Genomic DNA, 22,443 nt, shown 5'->3' with positions numbered 1-22,443 from the left:
GCGCCGCAGCCCCAGAGTCGGCCACGACTGGACCTCATGGTCAGGGGTCCCTTTACCTTTACCTAGAAACCTGAATAAATGCTGTCGGAAACGCCTGAGCATTCCCTCCTCACCCCCACGCAATGATTCAATTTATAAGTCATGATCTTCCGGGTGCCGTGGCCCAGTCCACGCAGAGCATTCCTGGGGGGGGGGGGGCGCGACAGAAGCCCTGGCTACGGGCACGATAAGACCAAGTGGCCTGCATTTTGCCAGCAAGGCACAAGCGCTGATGAACTGTGATTCCGCTTTCTGCAGCAAAGACACCTCCTCTCTCTCACCTGCAAAACAAGACAAAACAAAAACCAACAGCTCCCTTGCTTGAAGGCAGAAAACAACAACTTTAATCAGTCATTGGGAAGGAGGAGGGGAGTGCTTTCATCTCTGAAGGCTGCACTTCTTTGTGTGAGCTCAATACAATAGGCTAGGAAGGCCCTGGGGAGAGAGTGGAGCGTGGGAGTTTGCCAAACATGGGATGTTCTCAGAGCGGATGGCATTTGGTAGGCGTGCGTTGAAACAAAGGCTCACTCTTTTCCCATGTGAGATTTCTGTACACTCTTGGTGAGGGACTCCATAGTCCGTCTGGGGGTAATTTCGCTGCCACTGTCTTCAATTGCAAAACCTTTATCAAGTGTCCTCCAGAGCCATTGGGGCAGCTACTGCAGGCTGCCATGCCGCATTTTCTGACCCACCATGACGCCTGGTTTTCCGCTCTCTGTAAAAAAACGACAACAAACGTTCAGATGGGGGGAAGCTGCTGAGGTCTTTGTTACAAGCCGTTCTCACCAAACTGGTCAGTCCAGTTCATGCCCATAATTTAACTTTCCAGGCCATTTGCCAATACTGTGAGTCTTTTCAATATGCAAACTAATCTTGTGGTGGAAGCAGGCCGCTGCTGCTGCTGCTACTGCTGCCTCTCTGTCCCCCTCCCACCCATATCTACACCTGGAGGGCTGCAATATGGCTGCTCCCAAGTACAACCTCATGTGGGCAGCCGAGTATTCCTTTGGCGCCCAGGGTCTCAAAACCACTTCAGCAGGTGTACAGTGAAGAGGTGTACAGACTTGGAGCTGGGTGGAAGAGGTGCATTTACACTCTGCAAAAGTCCTATGCTGCCTGAACAGTGGGAGGGGGCCACTTCTGTGTCCATCATTACAGTGGTACCCCTGGTTAAGAAATTAATTCGTTCCGGAGGTCCGTTCTTAACCTGAAACCGTTCTTAATCTGAGGTACCACTTTAGCTAATGGGGCCTCCCAATGCTGCAGCCATGCGATTTCTGTTCTCATCCTGAGGTAAAGTTCTTAACCCGAGGTAGTATTTTTGGGTTAGCGGAGTCTGTAACCCAACGTGTTTGTAACCCGAGGTACCACTGTATAGGTGATTTTTGGCAGCAAATGAGGGGCTTATTTGCCCTATGCTGCCAAGTTTTGGCTTGGCTTTCCTCCACCAGGCCAAATAGACAAGAAAGCACTTAAAGAAAGGAGTTCATTGAGGGGACACAAGTAAAATGGCAGAATAACTTCGCTCTCTTGGCAACAGAGGCCTTGAAGACTTGAGTATGCACTTGAGAAAACACTGCAGCAGCTAGCCTTCCTCAGTCACCTTTGACAACTAGGGTGGGGGAGAAAAATTCAATTCACTTTGCATTCAGAGGCAAATCTATCAGTTTTGCATGTTCTGAAACAATATGTGAACCACAACACAGCCATACTTTGAAATTTGCACTTTTGCGAATTTAGCAGTGTGGTTCTCCAACCAACCATCATTTACAAAAATGCATCTGTTAAGGGAAAGTATGCATTAAAACAAATACATTAGTAAAAACTAATGCATTATATTGAGAGAAATTGCTTGCCCATATGTGCACATTAGTCAAAACGGCATAAAAATGTGTTTATTAGGAGAAATCTACACCAAAATGATGGTGAGATTTCATGAGGATTTTGTTTTTAAAAATCACAAATTGCTGCAGAAATGGTACAGTTATGTTTTCAAAATACGCCAAGTAATTCTGTGAGGTAAGTCACATTTATCCCCACTTGGGGGGCAGGCTGCCCACAACCACATAGGAAGTCCCTGAACTCAGGGAATTAACTCAGGTCTCCCTGATCCAAGCGCAAAACCCTCGTTTCTTAAGCCACTGGCTCATGTGTGACGCTGCCTTTCATGATGAACACAGTGCAAGCAAAAGTGTTTAAAAAGAAGGAGGCGCCCCTATAGCATTTCCCTCGCAGAAATCCTATTTGCTATTTTCCACTTGCCGCTGCCAAGATGGGAATAAAAATGTCAGTAAGGGCAGATCACCTGGGCATGTTTTTCCACTCCACTTACCAGATGTATAAAGTAAGCAAGCACTCAGTGTGGAGTACAGGCAGGAACACCCCCTCCTTTAGGGACAGAGGACTTTTGATCCAAAAGAGTCTCCTAGTCAAGAGGAGAGATTTAGGGGCAGAGGAGGAGATGTTTGGTTCCTCCGATCACAGGAGCTCTGTGGAATTCAATGCAGCTTCTTCCTCTGTTGCAAGTGAAGATTTGTTTATGGCTCGTTCTGTGTTTGTAACGCTACTAAGGGAACTGACGGAGTCTGTTCACTACGGAAAGCCCTCTTTGAACCCACCAGGGTCTGCATTTATAACTCTGGTTACGTATCAGTACTGCAAGCGAAGCGCCGACAACTTTCATTCTTTTTTATAAATGATTCTTATTGGTTTTACATATAATCACATTACGTAACACCGTACCCTCTTATTTTATCTCTTTGGCTCAACTGAGCCTAACGACTTCCCTCCTCCCGTCTGATGGTTTACAAAATTAAACTTTACATCTTTACATTTCACTTCATTTCCTATCCTTGTTATACCATTACCTAAAATATTATATTACTCAATCTGAATAGGTAGCAATTTCATCTTACAGAACTTCAGATAACCCTGCTAATGATGTTAATTGCTTACAGTTGTCTTCCAAATATAATATGAATTTGTTCCAGTCCTTTTGGAATGTTTGGTCTTGCTGGTTCCGGACTCTTCCCGACAGTTTTCCCAGTTCTGCAAAGTCTATCAACTTCACCTACCACTCTTCTTTTGTTGGTAACTCCTGTTGTTTCCATCTTTGGGCTAACAAAATTCTTGCCGCAGTTGTTGTATATGAGAACAATTTTTTATCTTGTCTCAGTATCTCTCTACCCACTGTACCCAATAAGAAAGCTTCTGGTTTTTTTTAAACAAAAGAGTTTTTAAACATAAGGACCGGCAACTTTCAGCCCTGCTCCCAGCATACACACAACGCATTTCTGGAATAACTGTCTCCTGCTTTGCGGTGCCTGACGGGAAGTCAAGCCAAGAACTGAACTGACGGGGAAGGATGGGGCAAGAAAGAATTTCCATCATGGCAGCATCTTGAAGTTGCACGTGGCTGACCACACCTGGGATTAAAGCAGCCCCTGTTGTCCTCGGAAGTGTGGCACTCACTAGCACACACAATTGACACAGATCTGCCTGTAAGTTCCTCCCATACAGGGTGTGAGGCCTATTTCTCACTTACTACCTGCCGGGGATTTTTTAAAAAAAATATCTTTGTACAGCTAGAGAGACACAACACATAAATTATAAATACTTGGTGCCACCTGCTGCTGCAACCATCTTCTGCTCTTTCTTTCAGCAATGGGATCATATTCTCTAGCTGGACTTGATCTGAAGAAACTGGGAGGCGAGGAGGAATGTGATTCAATGCGTTCCACTTTAGCAGAATCCAAGAGTCGCGGAAGACCCAGCCCCAAAGATTGGCTGCTCGTTGGGCTTCCATGGGCAGGGCCCCCCACATTTCGCCTGCCCAACCCTTTTCTCTGCTAGACCTGGCTCAGCTGGCCCTTGAAAACAACAACTAGGAAAACCAAAACTCAGCCCTGCAAAGATTGCGATGTAAAAGTATAGTGATTTAATGTACTGAAATTGGGAATTCTTACACGCATTACTGTGTCTTTAGTTCTGCAGTGTTCCCCAGTAACTCTCATGCGCTTGGATAACTTTGGTCACATGGGATATATTTTTATGACATTCTCCATTTTGTTTTGTGTGTGATGGACTTGACTGTAATGGCTGCGTCTCCATGAACACTGAAGAAGAAGCGTTAGATAACTCTCCAAACGCAATAGAGGAGAGGCATGCTAATGTTTCTGTGCGAAATGTGCAGTCATACCTCATGTTACGTTTGCTTCATGTTACGTTCTTTCAGGTTACGTCCCGCGGCGACCCAGAAGTACCAGAAAGGGTTACTTCTGGGTTGCGCCGCTCGCGCATGCGCAGAAGCGCAAGATGACATCACACGCATGCGCAGAAGTGGCGAATCGCAACCCGCGCGTGCACAGATGCGCCGCTGCGGGTTGTGCTCTTTTTGTGTTGCGAACGGGCCTCCAGAATGGATCCCATTCGCAACCAGAGGTACCACTGTATGTGACAGAAAGAAGTACAGAAGTTGATGTTCTCCCAAAGAAGCAGTAAGGAGAAATCAGCTGGAAGGAGACAGTGGAAACCTCTCAGAAGGACCTGCCTGCCTTGGCTGGGTTATGTGCATAAATAAGGCTGAGTGCAAGTACTGAAAGAGGGAAAGGCAGAGTTTGCTTGAATGTTGAGGGAAGAAGCCGTAATCTTCTCCCAGGAAAAACTCAGCCCATGCTTGGATGTGAATGTAAATACTTTGCATATATTCTTCTTTAGCTATATGTTCTGCTAGTAAAAGCTTTAGAATACTTGAACAAGTATTTGGACATTGTTCTCATTTCAAGAAAAGAGTCGGTATTGCACATGATTTGGCTTCCTAGCTGCAATTTACCTACTCTGCCAACAAAAACTGTGAAATGAGCTGAAACACGTTTCATATATCCAGCAAAGTTACACGCTTGTCCACTGCGTCTACAGTTCCAGCTTCTAAGACAATCGCTCTGGATTCCTCAAGGTCAATGCTTCTTTCATTCACTTTCTGTTTGTTTTTGTATGGGGAGAAATGATTAGCATAAACAGAACCCATCCTGGGAGAAGGGCTCCCTTGGTCACCATTAGCTGTTGTTCTGACTTCACTTGTATAAATACTGAGCACTGAATTCATAAACATTCAGATTTCTATTTTTGGAGTCGCAGGACTCATCTCCTTACAGAAACACTGTAGGCCAGGCGCTCCAAAAAATATATTCGACACAAGAGACTCTGCAGAAAGAGACCTGGAAGATCCCATAGCTTTATGGCCATGTGGTCTGTAATTCAAAGGCAATAGACTTTCCTCCAAAAGAATGAGACCCTCCTGCTTCTTTTTCTGTATTAGCAATGTTCAAAAGTGACATGGTTAGATTAAAAGATTTTATTGCATCCCTTGTTAAAAATGCTTTCAGCTTTTAAGCTAATAAGCAAGGGTTGCAAAGCACAATGGGTCATATTCGTCCTCCTTTCAGATAAGAGGGAAGCGTAACCACACACTGAGAATGGTCGTGTCTGCAGATTGGATTACTGAGGCCCAATGGGAGGAGACCTGGAGGAGTCAGGATCAGGGAAGCAGAAGCCCAAGGCCTGAAAGCTGGGAGAAGCCTCACAAGTTCTGTTCCCCTCCCCAAATCATCGTCATCATCATCATTATTATTATTTACACACACCCATTTTCCCTGACAGGCACTCAAGATGGCGTACAGATGAAAATAAGATGAGCTAAAAACATAGAGAAAGCAATCATTAAAAAAACAGTTAACAATCCATGACTGTTAACAATCATATGATTCTAATCCTTTTCTGCAAGGATTTGGAGAAGAAGAATATAAAGTCATAAATGGTGAGATGGAGAATTATCAGGATATAACATTGATGGAGAGGGAGGAAAGTTTTGGGGAAACTTCAGTCCTGGCAGAGAGAAAGCATTTTGCATACAATTTGGAGTGAATTCAGAGAATGATGGTGCTAAATTTATGGTACTCTCTCTGGAAAAAGACTGAGGAAAAACAAAAAATGGAAGATCCTAGAGGAGATCATGATACTGTACTATTGTAAATAAAACTGTAAATGGAAATATAACAGGGAATGGAATTTGAACATACAGAACTGTACATGAGCTAAACAATATAAATTATGGAATATTAACCCAATATGTTACCGCAGTGGAGAGATTTTTAAATGGACATGGATAGAAGAATTTACTATCACTAGTATGGAGTGGTGGTGGGAATCTGTTGAGGTAAAGTTAACAGAAAATAAAATATATGGTTGACATACACCAATAATAATAGCAATTAGGGAACCGCTCCTGGGCTTTTCATGGGAAAAAGAAATATTGCTTAACAGAAAATGGAGAAGATGGGTGTTAGCATGGGCTGAATGTTTTCTTTCTTTTTTTTACAGTAGTAAGTATTCCACTGGTTCTCTAGAACAGGTAATAAATAAGATTAAGTTCTGTGCGTGAGAATCTGTCTGAGTGATATCTTTATTTTCTTTTATATCACAGGTGAGAGGAGGGGTGTGTGTAAAAAGCTTGGAGAAACAGTTAAACAAGCCAGATTGTGCTCTGTGCTGTGGGAGGAGATTGATGATGTTCTGGGACACTGGCAAACATTATAAAGTCATGCCAAACCAGAGTAAATTTGTCCTGTTCCATTTATCCACACAGCGTTCTTCGTTTGTCAATATTTCCACAGTACAGCTACTTACCAGACTGTTTTATACCAGTTGCTCGCAGCTGCGCCAGAAAGATTCTTCCGATGCCCTGGAAAAGATGACTTTATAAGTTTCTTACTACATAAATCTGGATTCGTAGCTATGAACATGCTCAGTAAAAGCTCGTTCTGGGAAGAGGGCTCTTGTACTCAACTCTTGCTTCTGGGTTTCCTGTGAGAACAAGATGGGCTTGATCCAGCAGGCTATTATTATTATTATTATTATTATTATTATTATTATTATTATTATTGGAAATGCCTTTCTCACCTTCTGGATAATCAAGCAAAGCTCTCCTAGAGAGAAAGCATTTTTTAACTCCATAGAATTGGCCAGATGAGCCTCTCTAGGCAGGAAAGTCTGCAGGTAGGAAGCCATCATTGACCAAAGGCCTGCTCCTTTGCCTCCAGACAGAGGGCTCAGCCCCATTCCTGCTTCTCCTGCTGCTCCTCCTCAGGGAAAACCTCCCTTGACTGCTGAATCGGAGCAAATGTCAATCATGTTTTCCAGGGATTGATGTTTGCTCTGATTCAGCGTTCAAGTGGAAAACCACTTGGATCTGTGCCTTGAGAGCACGGGACAAGTGGAAAACCACTCAGACCCCTTCTTCCTAGGCATGGCACAAGCACAGGTCTGGATAAGCCCCGAGTGCCTGGGAGAGCAAAAGAACCCAGAGCAGCCCTTGGTCCAATGCTTTGAATATCAAGGGAGGAACCCTGGGGAAAAGGTGCTCTGCGCATTGTTACACCCGGCTGGACCAACATTCCCCCTGCATGCTCACTCTAGGCTAAGTTTACCAGATTTTTTTCAAAGAATCTGGGGACACTTTTTTATTTTTGAAAAGAGGGAAAAAACTATTTTTAAAAAATATATATATATTAAAATAAAGAAAGAAAGAAGTAATATCTTCTCATCTGTGGTCTCCTCTGTCACGCGGCCTTCCTCTGGGCCTCAGCCTGCTCTCTTGGAGCACTAGCTGCCGTGGATTAGGTTCGGGTCGGTCCTGGGCTTGGCTGTGTGCCCTTGCTCTCCCGGTGCTCTCCTACCTCTCTTCCTCAGCGACACGGCAAGGTCAGGGCTCCCCTCTCTTTTCTTCTTCCTTTTCTTCTTCTTTCTCTCTTTTCTTTTTCTTCTTCCTTTTCTTCCTCTTTCTCTCTCTCCCTTCTCCTCCTCTCCTCCTTCTCACTGCCTCAGCTCCGGGGGTTTTACTGGCCCTGGAGCGCCCCTGGGCAGTTGGCCAGTTACTCTCGCTCCCGGCTCAATATGGGCTGCGGGAGGGGGGTCAGCGGTTCCCCCAGTTGATGCGCCAGGCATCCCCGGTTCCCCTTCGGCAGTGGCAGGGGCAGTCTCAGCAGCCCGGAGCCAGCCTGGTAGTGCAGTTGGCCCTGGCTGGCTTCAGGAGCTGCCCACTGCCGTGGCGCCCACCATTTTGCCTCACCGAAGTCCCCATATGATGTGTCTTGTGCCATTGAACCAATCACGCAACATTCATTCCCTACTAATAAATCTACAGCACTTAAAATATAAATCCGGGGACATTAAATGAAATCCGGGGACATTCTGGGGACAGATTTGTAAATCCGGGGACTGTCCCCGGGAAACGGGGACATCTGGTAACCATACTCTAGGCAAACAGGAAATGTTGTACTTGACTGCTGCAGAGGATTACATCCCACATTGGGGTGTTGCAATTCCACACACAATTTGAATCACGTGAGGGTGAGTGGGGACAAGCATGTTTGCTCCACACCTCGCTGTTGACCTTGTCACCCTCCATCCCTCTGAGGCAAAGATCTGCATCGGGGAGCCTGCAGAACTGTTGGAAGTGTTGCCCGGACATGGCAACTGTCAGCAGGGGAAGATTCGCCTCCATCGTGGGCTGAGTGAGTTTCAGCTGCTCAACTCCCAACTCCCTCGCCTCGGAGGGCACCAGCAGGCTGTGGTGCCCAGTAAGGTAGAGTTGACCATCAGGGAAGACCAAAGGTGAGGGCAGCAAATCCCACCTGAATTGTCACAGGGACACTGTGCTATTTCTGTTCCTGATAACCATACCTGAACATCATTTTTATGGCAATAATGTTTTGTAAGCCACTTTGAGAGCCTCCCTGAGGCTGTAAAGCATGCTACAATTATCCCAAATAAATCAATCTGCTGTAGGCTCCCATGCTCTTTGCAGCCCTGGAAGGTGAGGGTTTCTAAGCCACACAGGGAACCTACCCAAGGTAGCATTCCAGTTCATGGTAAATGACAGCCATGGGGATATCAGTGAAGTGAGCAGGCTCATTCCCACATTCTCTCATCATGGGAGTCGTGAGAGTTGGACTTCGGATGTGACAGAATGTTGGGAACTGGCTTCATAGCAACGAACCCTGTGAGATACGGCTGAGGCCGGGGCCTTTCTGCAGTCCGGATCATGCCTCAGCCAAGCCTTAGCTTTCTCCTCCTTTTTAGTCACAATAGGACAACATCCCAGCTTTGCATCATAACTGGTGTTGTTCACCACCTGGGAGTGAGAGCACAGAGGGAAGCAGTTCTGAGCAATACCATAGCAAACACTTTTTTCTTTTTTTTAAGGACTGGTTGCAAATGTTCTCTAACAAAATTTGTGCATGTTACAGAACACACCCCCACCCCAAGAATTTGTTCAAAATGTATTGTGGACAAGGATATGATTATGATAAATGAGGTGTGTGCGCAGGATATGGCTCAATGAATACTTTTATTCTGGAGCAACTGGAGTACATGGTCTCCAACGAGCTTTTAAAAACACACATAGGGACTCTGTGGTGCAGGGCAGCCCTGCTGTGCATCTTGAGGGTGGGGGGAGTGAGGTCCCATCAAGCCTGCCACAGAAAATATCCGATTTGTGCTAGCCCTCAAATGCAGGAATCTAACACAGCAGTGCCATCACAATTCATGCATGATCAGGTTGAAATTTTGTATTTTTCTAGAATACTGTGGCTTGGGTGACCATCAGCTTCGCAGTGTACCTTGGGCATAGCGCATGAGCAATGGTGATTGTTCTTTCTCTCCCTTTCCCTCTCTCTCTCTCTCTCTCTGCTTACTGGCACTGAACAATTTGGCCGTGTGATGCCGACAATAGGCGGATGCCACTGCCCTTTCCAGTGAGGTTGCTGTTAGCACTGGCCTCCCCTGTTCTCCTGCCAAGAAAACCTTCCACTGATTTAAGAAAGAGCCATTGTTTCTGCAGGGCCCAGTGACCATTCCTGGGTTGCAGCAGATAATAACAGTAGTGATTTGCCTTTCATTACTGCAAAGCTAAAGGGCACCGGAGGACACACATAACCAGACATTTGTATAAGCAACCCCAAAGTAGCTGAAGCTGTGGCTGCGCTTCAGAAGAGGACAACAACATATTGCACTAATGTGTACAATTTCTGCGACAAACCCTTCCTGGCAAATAACATGTTTGACCTTCTCTAATGACCTGTCATCTATGGGAACTTTCCAGACATCACATCAATAAACAAAGGGTACTTAGCCAAAGAGAACTGTAAAGATATAAAGCCCTACTCACATGAGCGGAGCAGTCAGCCAAATGTTCTCTCACAGATTGAGTTGGGCTGTGGCTTTGCCAGTTTTCTATTATTATTTTTAAAAATATTTTACTGATATCCCCTCCCCCATAACACAAACAAGGAAGTTCTACAACCAACACTGATATGCATTCATCAGCAGATAAACAAGCATATAGCTAGAATAAAAGCATGCAACATAAATAAGTCTGATCCTGATTGTTTCTGATGATGTTCTCTCCAGCATCTTTTCACATTTCAAAAGACTGAAGTCTCCTCTACAAGTTTTAGCTTAAAATGACTTCATTGTTGCCTGTTTCTCCCCTGAAATTTCAACTCGTTTTGTGCATGTCACATTTTTCATGCATATATGATGGTTTCAAGTCAGCACAGCCTCCTTTTGCTTCAGATTGCCTGGCAGCAAGAACTCACCTTCTGAAAGGCTGGGACTCACCACCACCAAAACAGAAACACATACGAAATCTTACTTGGGGGGGATACCCAGATCTCAGGAAGATTGTGCAAGTATATAGTTGTGCTTTTAATATCCTGAAATCAAATACAGTGGAACCTCGGTTGTCGAACATAATCCATTCTGGAAGACCGTTCAACTTCCGAAACTTTCGACAACCGAGGCGCAATTGCCGGTCGGCAAAATCTATTGAAAAAATGGAGAAATGTGCCTCGGAAGCCGTTCGACTTCTGAGGTGCGTTCGAAAATGGAAGCATTCACTTCCAGGTTGTTGGCGGTTCGAAAGCCGAAACGTTCGACTTCTGAAGCGTTCAACGACCGAGGTTCTACCATACTAGCAAGAGGAGAAGTTCAGGACGTAATCCTTGGGGGGGGGGGGGAGACACACACAAAAAGTGAGAAGTTGAGGAGGGTCAGTTGGGGGGAAGTGAGAAATGTCCCTGTTTTCATCTTAGGAATGTTGGAGGGTATGCTATAACCACTACTGCCTTTCATCGCCATCCCCTACTTTGTCTTGCAGAATACAACTATGCGAAAACTTCCATTCTGCAGGCAATTCACTTCCTGTATTGGATATAGACCAGAGCTCTCTCTTCAGGCATCCTGTAAGCATGTTAACTAATCCTATGAGGAAAGGCCACACAGATGATCACACTAGATCCTACCCCACCCCCCACCCCAAAAATTGTTGTTACACTCCACAAATAGTGGAGTGTACTGTCTAAAGTGGGGAGCTTGCTGAACCCACAGAAGTTCCCTGAATGTATTAGAACCCTGAGCAGACAGTTGCTCACCAACTCCTGGAGGGTGACAGGAAATGAGGAGCAAGATAGATGGTGAAAATCAGGAATCAGGACCAAACAGAGAAATAAACACCTTTCCTTAAGTAATTATTCCAGAACAGAAGAAAGGGGGCCCATCCCTGCTTCTTTCCAACAATCAAAATGTTCAGCAATCCAACGAAACAGATTCTTCAAGTCCGGTGATCTTGAGTTTGCGCTCCAGGTCAGTTAGAAGTCGGAGGTTCAGAAGGTGACCCAAAGGAAGCTTGAATGCTGGGATTCGGGGAGATAGATCTATATTTGGGGGACGGGTGGGACCAGGTTCGTTTCCCTCCTACACCATGTCAAGGCTAATTCTGGTTTCTGCCTAGAATGTTATTTTTGTTTCAGACATTACAAATAATAGACAAGATGGACTGTTTCAAGAGGTGGCAGAAAGACATATCGAAGTTTGTTTGGCAGGGCAAAAAGCCAAGAATAAAATTTAAGACATTAACAGATGCAAAAGATAGAGGGGGTTTTGCCCTGCCGGACTTAAGACTTTACTATGAATCAGCAGCGTTTTGCTGGTTGAAAGACTGGCTGCTCCTCGAGAATACAGACATTTTGGATCTTGAAGGATTTGATAACAGATTTGGTTGGCATGCATATATATGGTATGACAAGGTAAAAGCGCACAAAGGTTTTAAGAACCATATGGTGAGGAAAGCTTTGTATAATGTTTGGATAAGGTATAAAGATTTGTTTGAAAGTAGAACCCCTAGGTGGCTGTCACCAATGGAGGCAAAAGAGGTGAAAAAATTGAATATGGGTTCTAATTGGCCTAAATATTCTGAAATCATAGAACAAGATGGTGAAAAAGTAAAATTGCAGAGTTTCGAGAAGCTGAAGTTTAAGGTCAGAGATTGGCTACATTATCGACAGATAAATGAAGTTTTTAAACAGGACAGAAAGAAAGGCTTCCAAGTGGAGAAGTCAAAACTAGAAACAGAACTGTTAGAACCCAATACTAAAAATTTGTCAAGAATGTACAACTTGCTGTTGAAATGGAATACTCAAGATGAAATGGTGAAATCTAGCATGATTAAATGGGCACAGGATATGGGGCATGACATTGAGCTTGCTGACTGGGAGCAGTTATGGACCACTGGTGTTAAATTCACGGCATGTAATGCCTTAAGAGAAAACATTATGAAAATGATCTACAGGTGGTACATGACTCCGGCCAAGTTAGCAAAGATCTATCATTTGCCCAACAATAAGTGTTGGAAATGCAATGAAACGGAGGGAACCTTCTATCACCTTTGGTGGACCTGCCCGAAGATTAAGGCTTTCTGGGAAATGATCTATAATGAAATTAAAAAAGTTCTGAAGAGAACCTTTATTAAAAAACCAGAAGCCTTTCTCTTGGGCATGGTGGGCCAAATGGTGCCAAAGAAGGATAGGACATTTTTTATGTATGCCACAACAGCAGCAAGAATTCTTCTAGCAAAGTATTGGAAGACGCAAGATTTACCCACGTTGGAAGAATGGCAGACGAAGGTGATTGATTATATGGGACTGGCAGAGATGACTGGCAGAATTCGAGACCGGGGGAAAGAGGCGGTGGATGAAGATTGGAACAAATTCAAAGTTTATCTTAAAAACTGTTGTAATTTGGAAAATTAGGGGCTCAGGGTAATAAGAGATAAAGAACTACAGTTGTATTAATAACTTATAGAAGTTAAATTTATGAAATATAAACAAGTTTATTACGAAAGGGTTGCTGAAAAATCTTGAAACAAGAATGCAGAAAAGGGGTGGTACGGGGAAGTCGATTTTGTGTTTGTTTATGTTTTTGCTTTGTTTCTTTTTTACTTATGGAAAACTAATAAAAATTTATTCCAAAAAAAAAAAAAAAAATTCTGGTTTCTGATGGTGAAACCCTTCTGGGTTTGGGCACCAGCTATGGTTGCACCAAACAGCAGGGGAGGAAGGAAGTTACAACATCATCTGAAGTGCTCAGATTTCCAAGGTGCTCCTCATGTTGTCAGGGTTCAGGGGAAATAAGAGTTCCGAACGCACATCATCTCAGTGAACATTGCAGGAATCTTGCCTGCAATGCAAGGTCAAAAATGGAGAGGAGATCCAGAAGGAGGAGCTTGTTTAAGGTCATCTGGCGAGTTCATGGTTTAGGCAAGATTTTTATCAGCACGTCATGGGCTCCCAGTCTCCTCCACAGCAGGGGCAAGCCGGTGTGCCTGGCCAGACCTGAGTTCTGGTGAGTTCCAACAAAACAAAAAGTCCTGCTCTTCCAACTCTACAAATCTATAATTTCTTGATTCTATCCACAGATATGAAAAGACTGGTTTAAGTCATCAGAGAAGTGACAGCACAGTTAAGAGCTCTCCTCCTTCTCTTGTAGTATATCACCCCTGGGCATCTTTTCGGATGCAGGCCTTTAAATATTATACCAACTGCTGTCTATTAAAGGGGTATCCCCCCCCCCCCGCCTATCTCACCTAATCTGTCCATCTTTTGGCCCTGGGCAAAATGCAGTTGCAGTTCCCCTGTCCCACCAGACTTTGCTGCAGATTGCCAAGGCAAGATAATAATCTTTGTGCATGAAAATACAGAACCTCTCTCAGCCGGAGAGCTGTAGCCTCAGCATGGGAGGCTAACACAGAAGCATGTCTCCCACTGAGCCATCTTCTCAGCCTGAGCCGGGAGTCAGGCATATTTAAGTTTCCTGCATCTGTTTGCACAACCTTCCCCCTTTAGCTGGCCTTCCCCATCCGTCTTCTTTCACCCGCCACCTGGAGCCTCCATGCTGGTTGCACAAACATGCCGGTCGGTCGTGCCCATCAGTGTTGAGGTCAGCGGGGAGAAAACACAGCTGAGCTCTGCGAATTGCTCACAAGAGCCAAACTTGCACTGCCGGCAGCTCCTTCTAGCCACATAAACATGTTCACACTGCCTGCAGCTGCGCTTCTACACATGTCCCCTCTGCTTGCCTGCTCAACAAGTCTGCCTGCTCAACGTGTTAAAACTGGTGAAAAGGCTGTCCGGCAAACGTACAAATCCTAAGGAACAAGACAAACACATAGGAAACTGAAGACAGGCAAGGCATTCATCAGCAAACGAATGATTTCATACCCTCCAACATTTAATAATAATATAATAACGAAAATTTATTATTTATACCCCGCCCATCTGGCTGGGTTTCCACAGCCATTCTGGGCGGCTCCCAACAAAATATTAAAAACACCAAACATTAAAACTTCCCTAAACAGGACTGCCTTCAGATGTCTTCTAAAAGTCAGATAGTTGTTTATTTCCTTGGCATCTGATGGGAGGGCATTCCACAGGGCAGGCGCCACTACTGAGAAGGCCCTCTGCCTGGTTCCCTGTAACCTCACTTCTCGCAATGAGGGAGCCGCTAGAAGGCCCTCGGAGCTGGACCTCAGTGTCCAGGCAGAACGATGGGAGTGGAGACGCTCCTTCAGGTCTCCTGGACCAAGGCTGTTGAGGGCTTTAAAGGTCAGCACCAACACTTTGAATTGTGCTCAGAAACGTACTGGGAGCCAATGTAGGTCTTTCAGGACTGGTGTTATGTGGTGTCAGCGGCCGCTCCCAGTCACCAGTCTAGCTGTCGCAGAGAAATGACCAGCACCTCCATGGAAAGCTGTGAGTCCAAAATGACTCCCAGACTGCACACCTGGTCCTTCTGATGAAAATAAGTATGTCCTATTTATTACTACTACAGTGGTACCTCTGGTTACGTACTTAATTTGTTCCGGAGGTCTGTTCTTAACCTGAAACTGTTCTTAACCTGAAGCACCACTTTAGCTAATGGGGCCTCCTGCTGCTGCCACGCCGCCGGAGCACAATTTCTGTTCTCATCCTGAAGCAAAGTTCTTAACCTGAAGCACTATTTCTGGGTTAGTGGAGTCTGTAACCTGAAGCGTATGTAACCCGAGGTACCACTGTACTACTACTACTACTACTACTACTATCATCATTATATCCCACCCATCTGACTGGGTTGTTCCAGCCACTCTGGGCAGCTTCCAACATATATAAAAACATAATAAAACATTGAACTTTAAAAAACTTCCCTATACAGGGTTGCCTTCAGACGTCTTCTAAAGGTTGTATAGTTACTTGTCTCCTTGGCTCGGGAGTCACATAAATCCACACCCTCCAACATTTCTCCAATGAAAATAGGGACATCCTAAGGAAAAGTGGGATCAAATTAGAAACTGGTCTGGCTTTTGTAAATCCAGGATTGTCCCTGGAAAATAGAAACACTTGGAGAGACTGTGGATTTATATTCCATGGCCTTTTAAATGTGTTTGTGGTAGGGAGGGGGTTATTGTTTTGTTTTAACTATTTTTTGTGTTACTATCCTGCATTTTTTTCATGTGAACTGCCCTGAGATCTTTGGATGAAGGGCGGTATATAAATTTAATAAATCAACCAATGGTGATGATGATGATAATAGTAATAATAATAATAATAATCGAATCAGCTAGCTCAGATAGACCCTCTGGAGAGTCCGAAAGTGTCTCGTTCATGGAATAGACCCTGGTGATAAAATAGTGGTTCAGATAATCTGTATATTTATGTAACCATAAGCCCCAGTTCAGGGTGTTCCAGCCAAGGCACTTATTAAGTCGGTGGGATCGGAAAGGGAAGGCATGTTCTGGACGGCCCAAGCAGCAACTCTGCCTGGCATAGCCAGACTGCATGCGGAGGTGAGAGGGTTTGGAGCACAGTCAGAAATAAAATGCCTTAAGTACCTCCATGCAATTCCAGGCAAGCTGTACACACACAACGTGGCAATTCCTGTCTAGACATGAAGAGGAAGCACAGGCTCAGACAAAGGCAGCCCAAAGGATCCAGAGATGGAGCAATTCTCCCCTTGAGGAAGAAGGTTGCAGCATCTGGGGATTTTTAGTTTAGAGAAAAGGGAAAGAGTCACAACTGTACAAATTTACGTGGCCTGGAGAAAGTGGAAAGAAAGAAAGGAAATTTTTTCTCCCTCTTTTGCAACACCAGAACTCATGGATATCGGATGAGGTTGAATGTTAATAATAATAATAATAATTTTTATTTATACCCCGCCCTCCCCGGCCAGAGCCAGGCTCAGGGTGGCTAACACCAATAAAATAAAATTACAGTAAAAACATCATAGGGGCAAAAGAGAAGTTAGGCTATCCTTGTGCAGACAAGGGAGCAGCTAGGCCCCCAGCCGAAGTTGATGGAAACTGTTTCTAAACTGTATGGAAACTTATTCCTGTATGTTACTACAATGGCAAGAATGTTACTTGCCCCAAAATGGAAAGAAGCAGAAGTCCCAGCAAAGGAAGAACGGATACAAAAACTTATGGAATATGCAGAAATGGCAAAACTTACCAGAAGAATAAGAAATCAAGAGAACAAGGTATTTTAAATAAAATAATGGAAATGGTTTGTTGAATATTTACAGATAAATTGCAAACAGATAAAAAACATTGGCAGGATAATTGTAATAACCTAGTTTCATCAGAGTATATATTTATATACTCTTTTATACCCGAGACATATATAAATATACTCTTATATACCTGAGACAGGGACGTGGGTGGCGCTGTGGGTTAAACCACAGAGCCTAGGACTTGCCGATCAGAAGGTCAGCGGTTCGAATCCCCGTGACGGGGTGAGCTCCCGTTGCTCGGTCCCTGCTCCTGCCAACCTAGCAGTTCGAAAGCACGTCAAAGTGCAAGTAGATAAATAGGTACCACTCCGGTGGGAAGGGAAACGGCGTTTCCGTGCGCTGCTCTGGTTCGCCAGAAGTGGCTTAGTCATGCTGGCCACATGACCCGGAAGCTGTACGCCGGCTCCCTCGGCCAGTAAAGCGAGATGAGCGCCACAACCCCAGAGTCGGCCACGACTGGACCTAACGGTCAGGGGTCCCTTATATTTACCTTTTATATACCTGAGACAGGCGAATGCTAATGACAATGACAGTCACACAGAGTAACACCTAGGCTCACTTGCACCATTGGCAAAGAGGTGCAATGGCACCTCCGGGACCGAGAGAGACCATGGGCTAAAGAATTTGCTTTTTGTCACCTTTCAGATGTTTTACTGTGTTTGATGCTTTAATTTGTTGGAAGCCACCCAGAGTGGCTGGGGCAACCCAGTTAGATGGGTGGCATATAAAAGAATAAGTTGTTGTTTTCTCTCGTTTTCTTTGCCCCAAACACTTTAACAATGCACAGTTGCTTCCCCACAACCCTTTAAACCACCACCAGACATCTTTTCAGCCCTTCTGAGCAAATAGGATCATATCTCCCTCCTTTTGCAATTCAACTGTACATGAGAACTGCAGGGCTGGATCACAGAGTTTGGCTTAAAGTGTCAAATTCCAGATGTTTTGTTTACGATGACATAAAGGAGCTATTGCTCAAACAGGCTGTGTTCCAAGCAAAGGTCCTTCAAATTACCTTCAGCTACACTTTGTTATCCTGCAGCCACAACCTCTGTGTCCTCATTTGACCCCCACCTCTCGTCTGGGAACACGGAGCCGGTTACACACTAGACCTTTAAAGCACATTCAAAGCACACACACCACAAATGTCGGCACTGCAGTCGTTGAAGGTTGCTGGTTCTTTCTTTTCTACATGGTGCATAAGTTTGTTTTGCAAAATATACTTCATGAAACAAGCGCAAACACAAAGCAAAACGCTCCTAAAATTGCACTAGTGTACTGTTATGGAAAGGAAAACAAAGATCCTTTGTGCAAAAGTCTTAGAACGCATTTTACGACAGTGGCAAAGCTCCCTATTTCTAGGTAGTGGAAGTGGACCTAGACGCAGGATGGCTTTCTCAGTTCTGGCATCTGGTATTAATGGACAAACTGACAACACCTGATGTGCAGGAAATATCAGGCAGAAAAAAAAGAGAAAAAAGAATCCAAGTCTTTTTAGGTCACATGACATGACCTTTCCATCTATGCAGCACTGAATGAGCCCAGAAATAGACCAACAACATGGAAACTTTGGGAATGATACTTTTATTTGTTAAAAAATGACTGCTTTCGGTGATTTCATTTCTTATTGCTTTAATCTCTGTACTTCTGTGGGAAGGGGGGGGGAGGAAGGAGTAGAAAGGGGCTATGATCTCTTGTTTTTCTTCTGCATTATTATGATGTTATTATTATTTATGGCTGGCAATTGTAAACGTGTGAGGGTGTTGTGAAATAAAAAGTCACACCCTTTGAAATTCTGCAATGAACAAGTGCAGTGTTTTCATCAGAGTAAAATATGCCAATCGTTTATCCTTTGGGGGAATTTTCAGTCTAATACGCACCTTTCTCCTCCCTGCATTGATTGCTACTCGTCACTTTTAGCACACACCTGTCTAAAACTGAGATTATAGGTGTGGAAGAAGCAAGGTACTTTTCTGCCATTTCAGTCGCTTGCTGCTCCAGATATTCTCTAATTTTAAAGGCTACCTAATAACTGGAACAGAACTATGTAGAGAATTGAAATGCAAAATCAAAGAAGGAACCATTTTTACCTATGAGCTGACACACTTGGCTGCAGTGGACATTTGAAGCAGCCATTGCTTATTTTAATGTACGAATGCATACAATTCATAACTTGCTCATTCTCAACACCAAACCTGAGTTGTTGGGTGGTTGGGGTAGGAAACTGACTTTCCACTGACTGTGGCTGGATCTAGACACATCCAAGAAGTGCTCCAAGATGTGTTGTAACCTTTAATAATGAGAAACCGTGTTGGCAAAAATGGAACTCCACAGCGCCATCTGGTGCCACAGTCTTATATCACATGTAAAACACTTTTTCTTTACCAGTCTAGCTGCATCCCATGTTTCCAATTGAAGCCCAGTAAATTGAGAATAACAGCACAGCATGATGAGGGGAGGGGAATCTACAATAGTTCCGTCCCACGTTCCTTCTGGACTGAATGCAGCTCTGAATCATGCTGTCATCATCCACCATCATACAGTCAAACCTCGGAACTCAAACGGCTCATTTCTTGAATGTTTCGGCTCCTGAATGCTGAAAACCCAGAAGTGTCCCAGTTTTTGAACGTTCCTCAGAAGTTGAACGGCTTCTGAGGCACGTTTTTCATTCCCCCCCCCCCACTGACTTTGCAGCCTGTCCATTGATCCTCAGTTTTCAAACCTTTTGGAAGCCAAACTGTCTTCTGGAATGGATTACGTTCGAAAACCGAGGTTCCAATGTAATCAACTCAGTTTGCTGCAGCATTTTAATTTAGGTTGATTTGGTTTTAGTGGAGCAAACATTACTTTAAGAGCCAGTGTGGTATAGTGGTTAAGAGCGGTAATCTCGTAATCTGGTGAACCGGGTTCGCGGCTCCGCTCCTCCACATGCAGCTGCTGGGTGACCTTGGGCCAGTCCCACTTCTCTGAAGTCTCTCAGCCTCACACACCTCACAGAGTGTTTGTTGTGGGGGAGGAAGGGAAAGGAGATTGTTAGCTGCTTTGAGACTCCTTTGGGTAGTGATAAAGCGGGATATCAAATCCAAACTCTTCTTCTTCTTCTTTTTCTTTAAATCCCAGTGCTACAGTTTAACTGGGCTGTGGTTGCTGCAAAACCTGAGCACGGTTTTGCATTTCCTCCTGTCTTCATTTCCTTTAATGCCTGAATTCCCTCTTGCCCTTGGATAGCAAGTACAAAAATGACGCCCCTGCTCTTTAAGTCTCTTCCTGGTATTGTCCTTGCTTGGCTTGGCAAGGGAGTGAGAGAGTGTGCACATGCAAATCTGGATACTCTTGCCTCATTTCTCGAGGGTTATTGAATCATCCCCTTCCAGCCAAATTTCAGCTTACCTTTAATGTATTAGTTTGCATTGCCCCGGGATGCAAAGCCTTTCCAGGGCTGGTAGATTTCCCTCTCAGATAAGCGTAGGAGAGGAGCCTAACCTTGTAGCATCAACAGGGATCTCGTCAGGCTGACTCCAACCCAAAGCATAGAGCTCAAACCCGATTCTCTTTTCTCTTTTGTCCTTGAAGCAAACAGATCACGAAAAGCACTTGTCTCAAGCCCAGATCACAGGTCAGCATTCGGCCACCTGAGGGAGGTTGTGTCCATTCTGTAATTCATAGGGCTGCTGAATTCTCCCACTGGAAGCTGGTTTTTTTATACAGTGGTACCTCGGGTTACAGATGCTTCAGGTTACAGACTCCGCTAACCCGGAAGTAGTACCTCAGGTTAAGAACTTTGCTTCAGGATGAGAACAGAAATCACACAGCAGCGGCGTAGTGGCAGTGGGAGGCCCCATTAGCTAAAGTGGTACCTCAGGTTAAGAATAGTTTCAGGTTAAGAACGGACCTCCAGAACAAATTAAGTTCTTAACCCGAGGTACCACTGTAGTTAGGGTCTCTTTTTAGACTGAGCCCCCACTTTAGGTCTTCATCTGGCATCTGCAGCGCAAAGGGCCTCCCATCACCTTTAACTCATGTTCCAACTGCATCCCCTCCTGGATAGCGATTGCCCAACCACAGTTATCCCTGCCCTGGTAACCATGGTTGGGCTACCGCTATCCAGGAAAGTAACATTCATTCTGGACTAGTGCAATGCATTTTATATGGCATTCCCTCTCTCCATAGGCTTGGATGACTACAACATTGTGGGATTTTTGCCAACTCCTTCTTATGCCAGGCCTTTGCAGGGTTTGCTTAGATTTACAGGAGATGCTGAGGATTGAACCTGCAACCTTGGCATTATCAGTGCTGAGTTCTAACCTCCTGGGCTATCCACGCTTGTTCTTATTGCTATTTATAATTGCAGTATTTAACTGGTTTTTATCTAGATACTACTGGATAGCTCAGCTGGTTAGAGTGCGGTGCAGATAATGCCAAGGTCACAGGTTCAGTCCCTAGATGGGACAGTTGCATATTCCTGTATTGCAGGGGAAACACTGGCCTGAGAGTGCTCCCACTGCAGAACAGCCTTGACCAAAGGTGTCCTGGGCTTTGAAGACGCTCGAACTCAGGACGAAAGGGAGAAACGTGCTGAGAGGAAGGCATGCTTGCCAAACCCTCACCGTGATCAACTCCAGAATTGGCCTCCACAGTCACTTATGCTAAAGGTAAAGGTAAAGGACCCCTGACAGTTAAGTCCAGTCATGAACGACTCTGAGGTTGCGACGCTCATCTCGCTTTACTGGCTGAGGGATGTTTGTCTGCTCCCAGACAGTTTTTCTGGGTCATGTGGCCAGCATGACTAAGCCGCTTCTGGCGAACCAGAGCAGTGCACGGAAACACCGTTTACCTTCCCGCCGGAGCAGTACCTATTTATCTACTTGCACTTTGAAGTGCTTTCGAACTGCTAGGTTGGCAAGAGCTGGGACAGAGCAACGGGAGCTCACCATCGCAGGGATTTGAACCGCTTACCTTCTGATCGCCAAGCCCAAGAGGCTCAGTGGTTTAGACTTATGGACTCACTGTTAAAACTGTGTTTATGGAAGACAGCCTTACTCAGCTACTAGTGATCGCCAAAGAGAAAGAGAAGAGACAGTTTTATGATTCTATATATGGCATTTTATTGGTCGTTTGGAAGCAACTCTGAGGACCCAGCAGGATGAAAAGTTGTCTGCAAGTATTGGAAACGAGCAAATAAAATAAAATGGTGCTACCGTGGGGGACCTTGGCTCCATCTTTCCCTCTCAGCTTAGCCTGGGATTGCCCCATGCTGACTTTCTTGAGAGGGATGAGATCCAAATGTGATGCTGAGAATTAATGGATTAACTGTAGCAAAGGTCAGCAAAGGATTGCATGACTGGAAGGAGAACTGTTTATTTGAGAAATGTATGTACTGCCATGTCAGTCATCAGCTTTTCTTCAGTCATCAGAAGAAAAACTCCTACATTTATGCAGTTGACACAATCTAGCAAATATTCACTCATTCCT

The sequence above is a fragment of the Podarcis muralis genome, chromosome 17 (assembly GCF_964188315.1).
Source record: "Podarcis muralis chromosome 17, rPodMur119.hap1.1, whole genome shotgun sequence".
Lineage (NCBI taxonomy): Eukaryota > Metazoa > Chordata > Lepidosauria > Squamata > Lacertidae > Podarcis > Podarcis muralis.
This window is presented reverse-complemented; position numbering follows the sequence as displayed.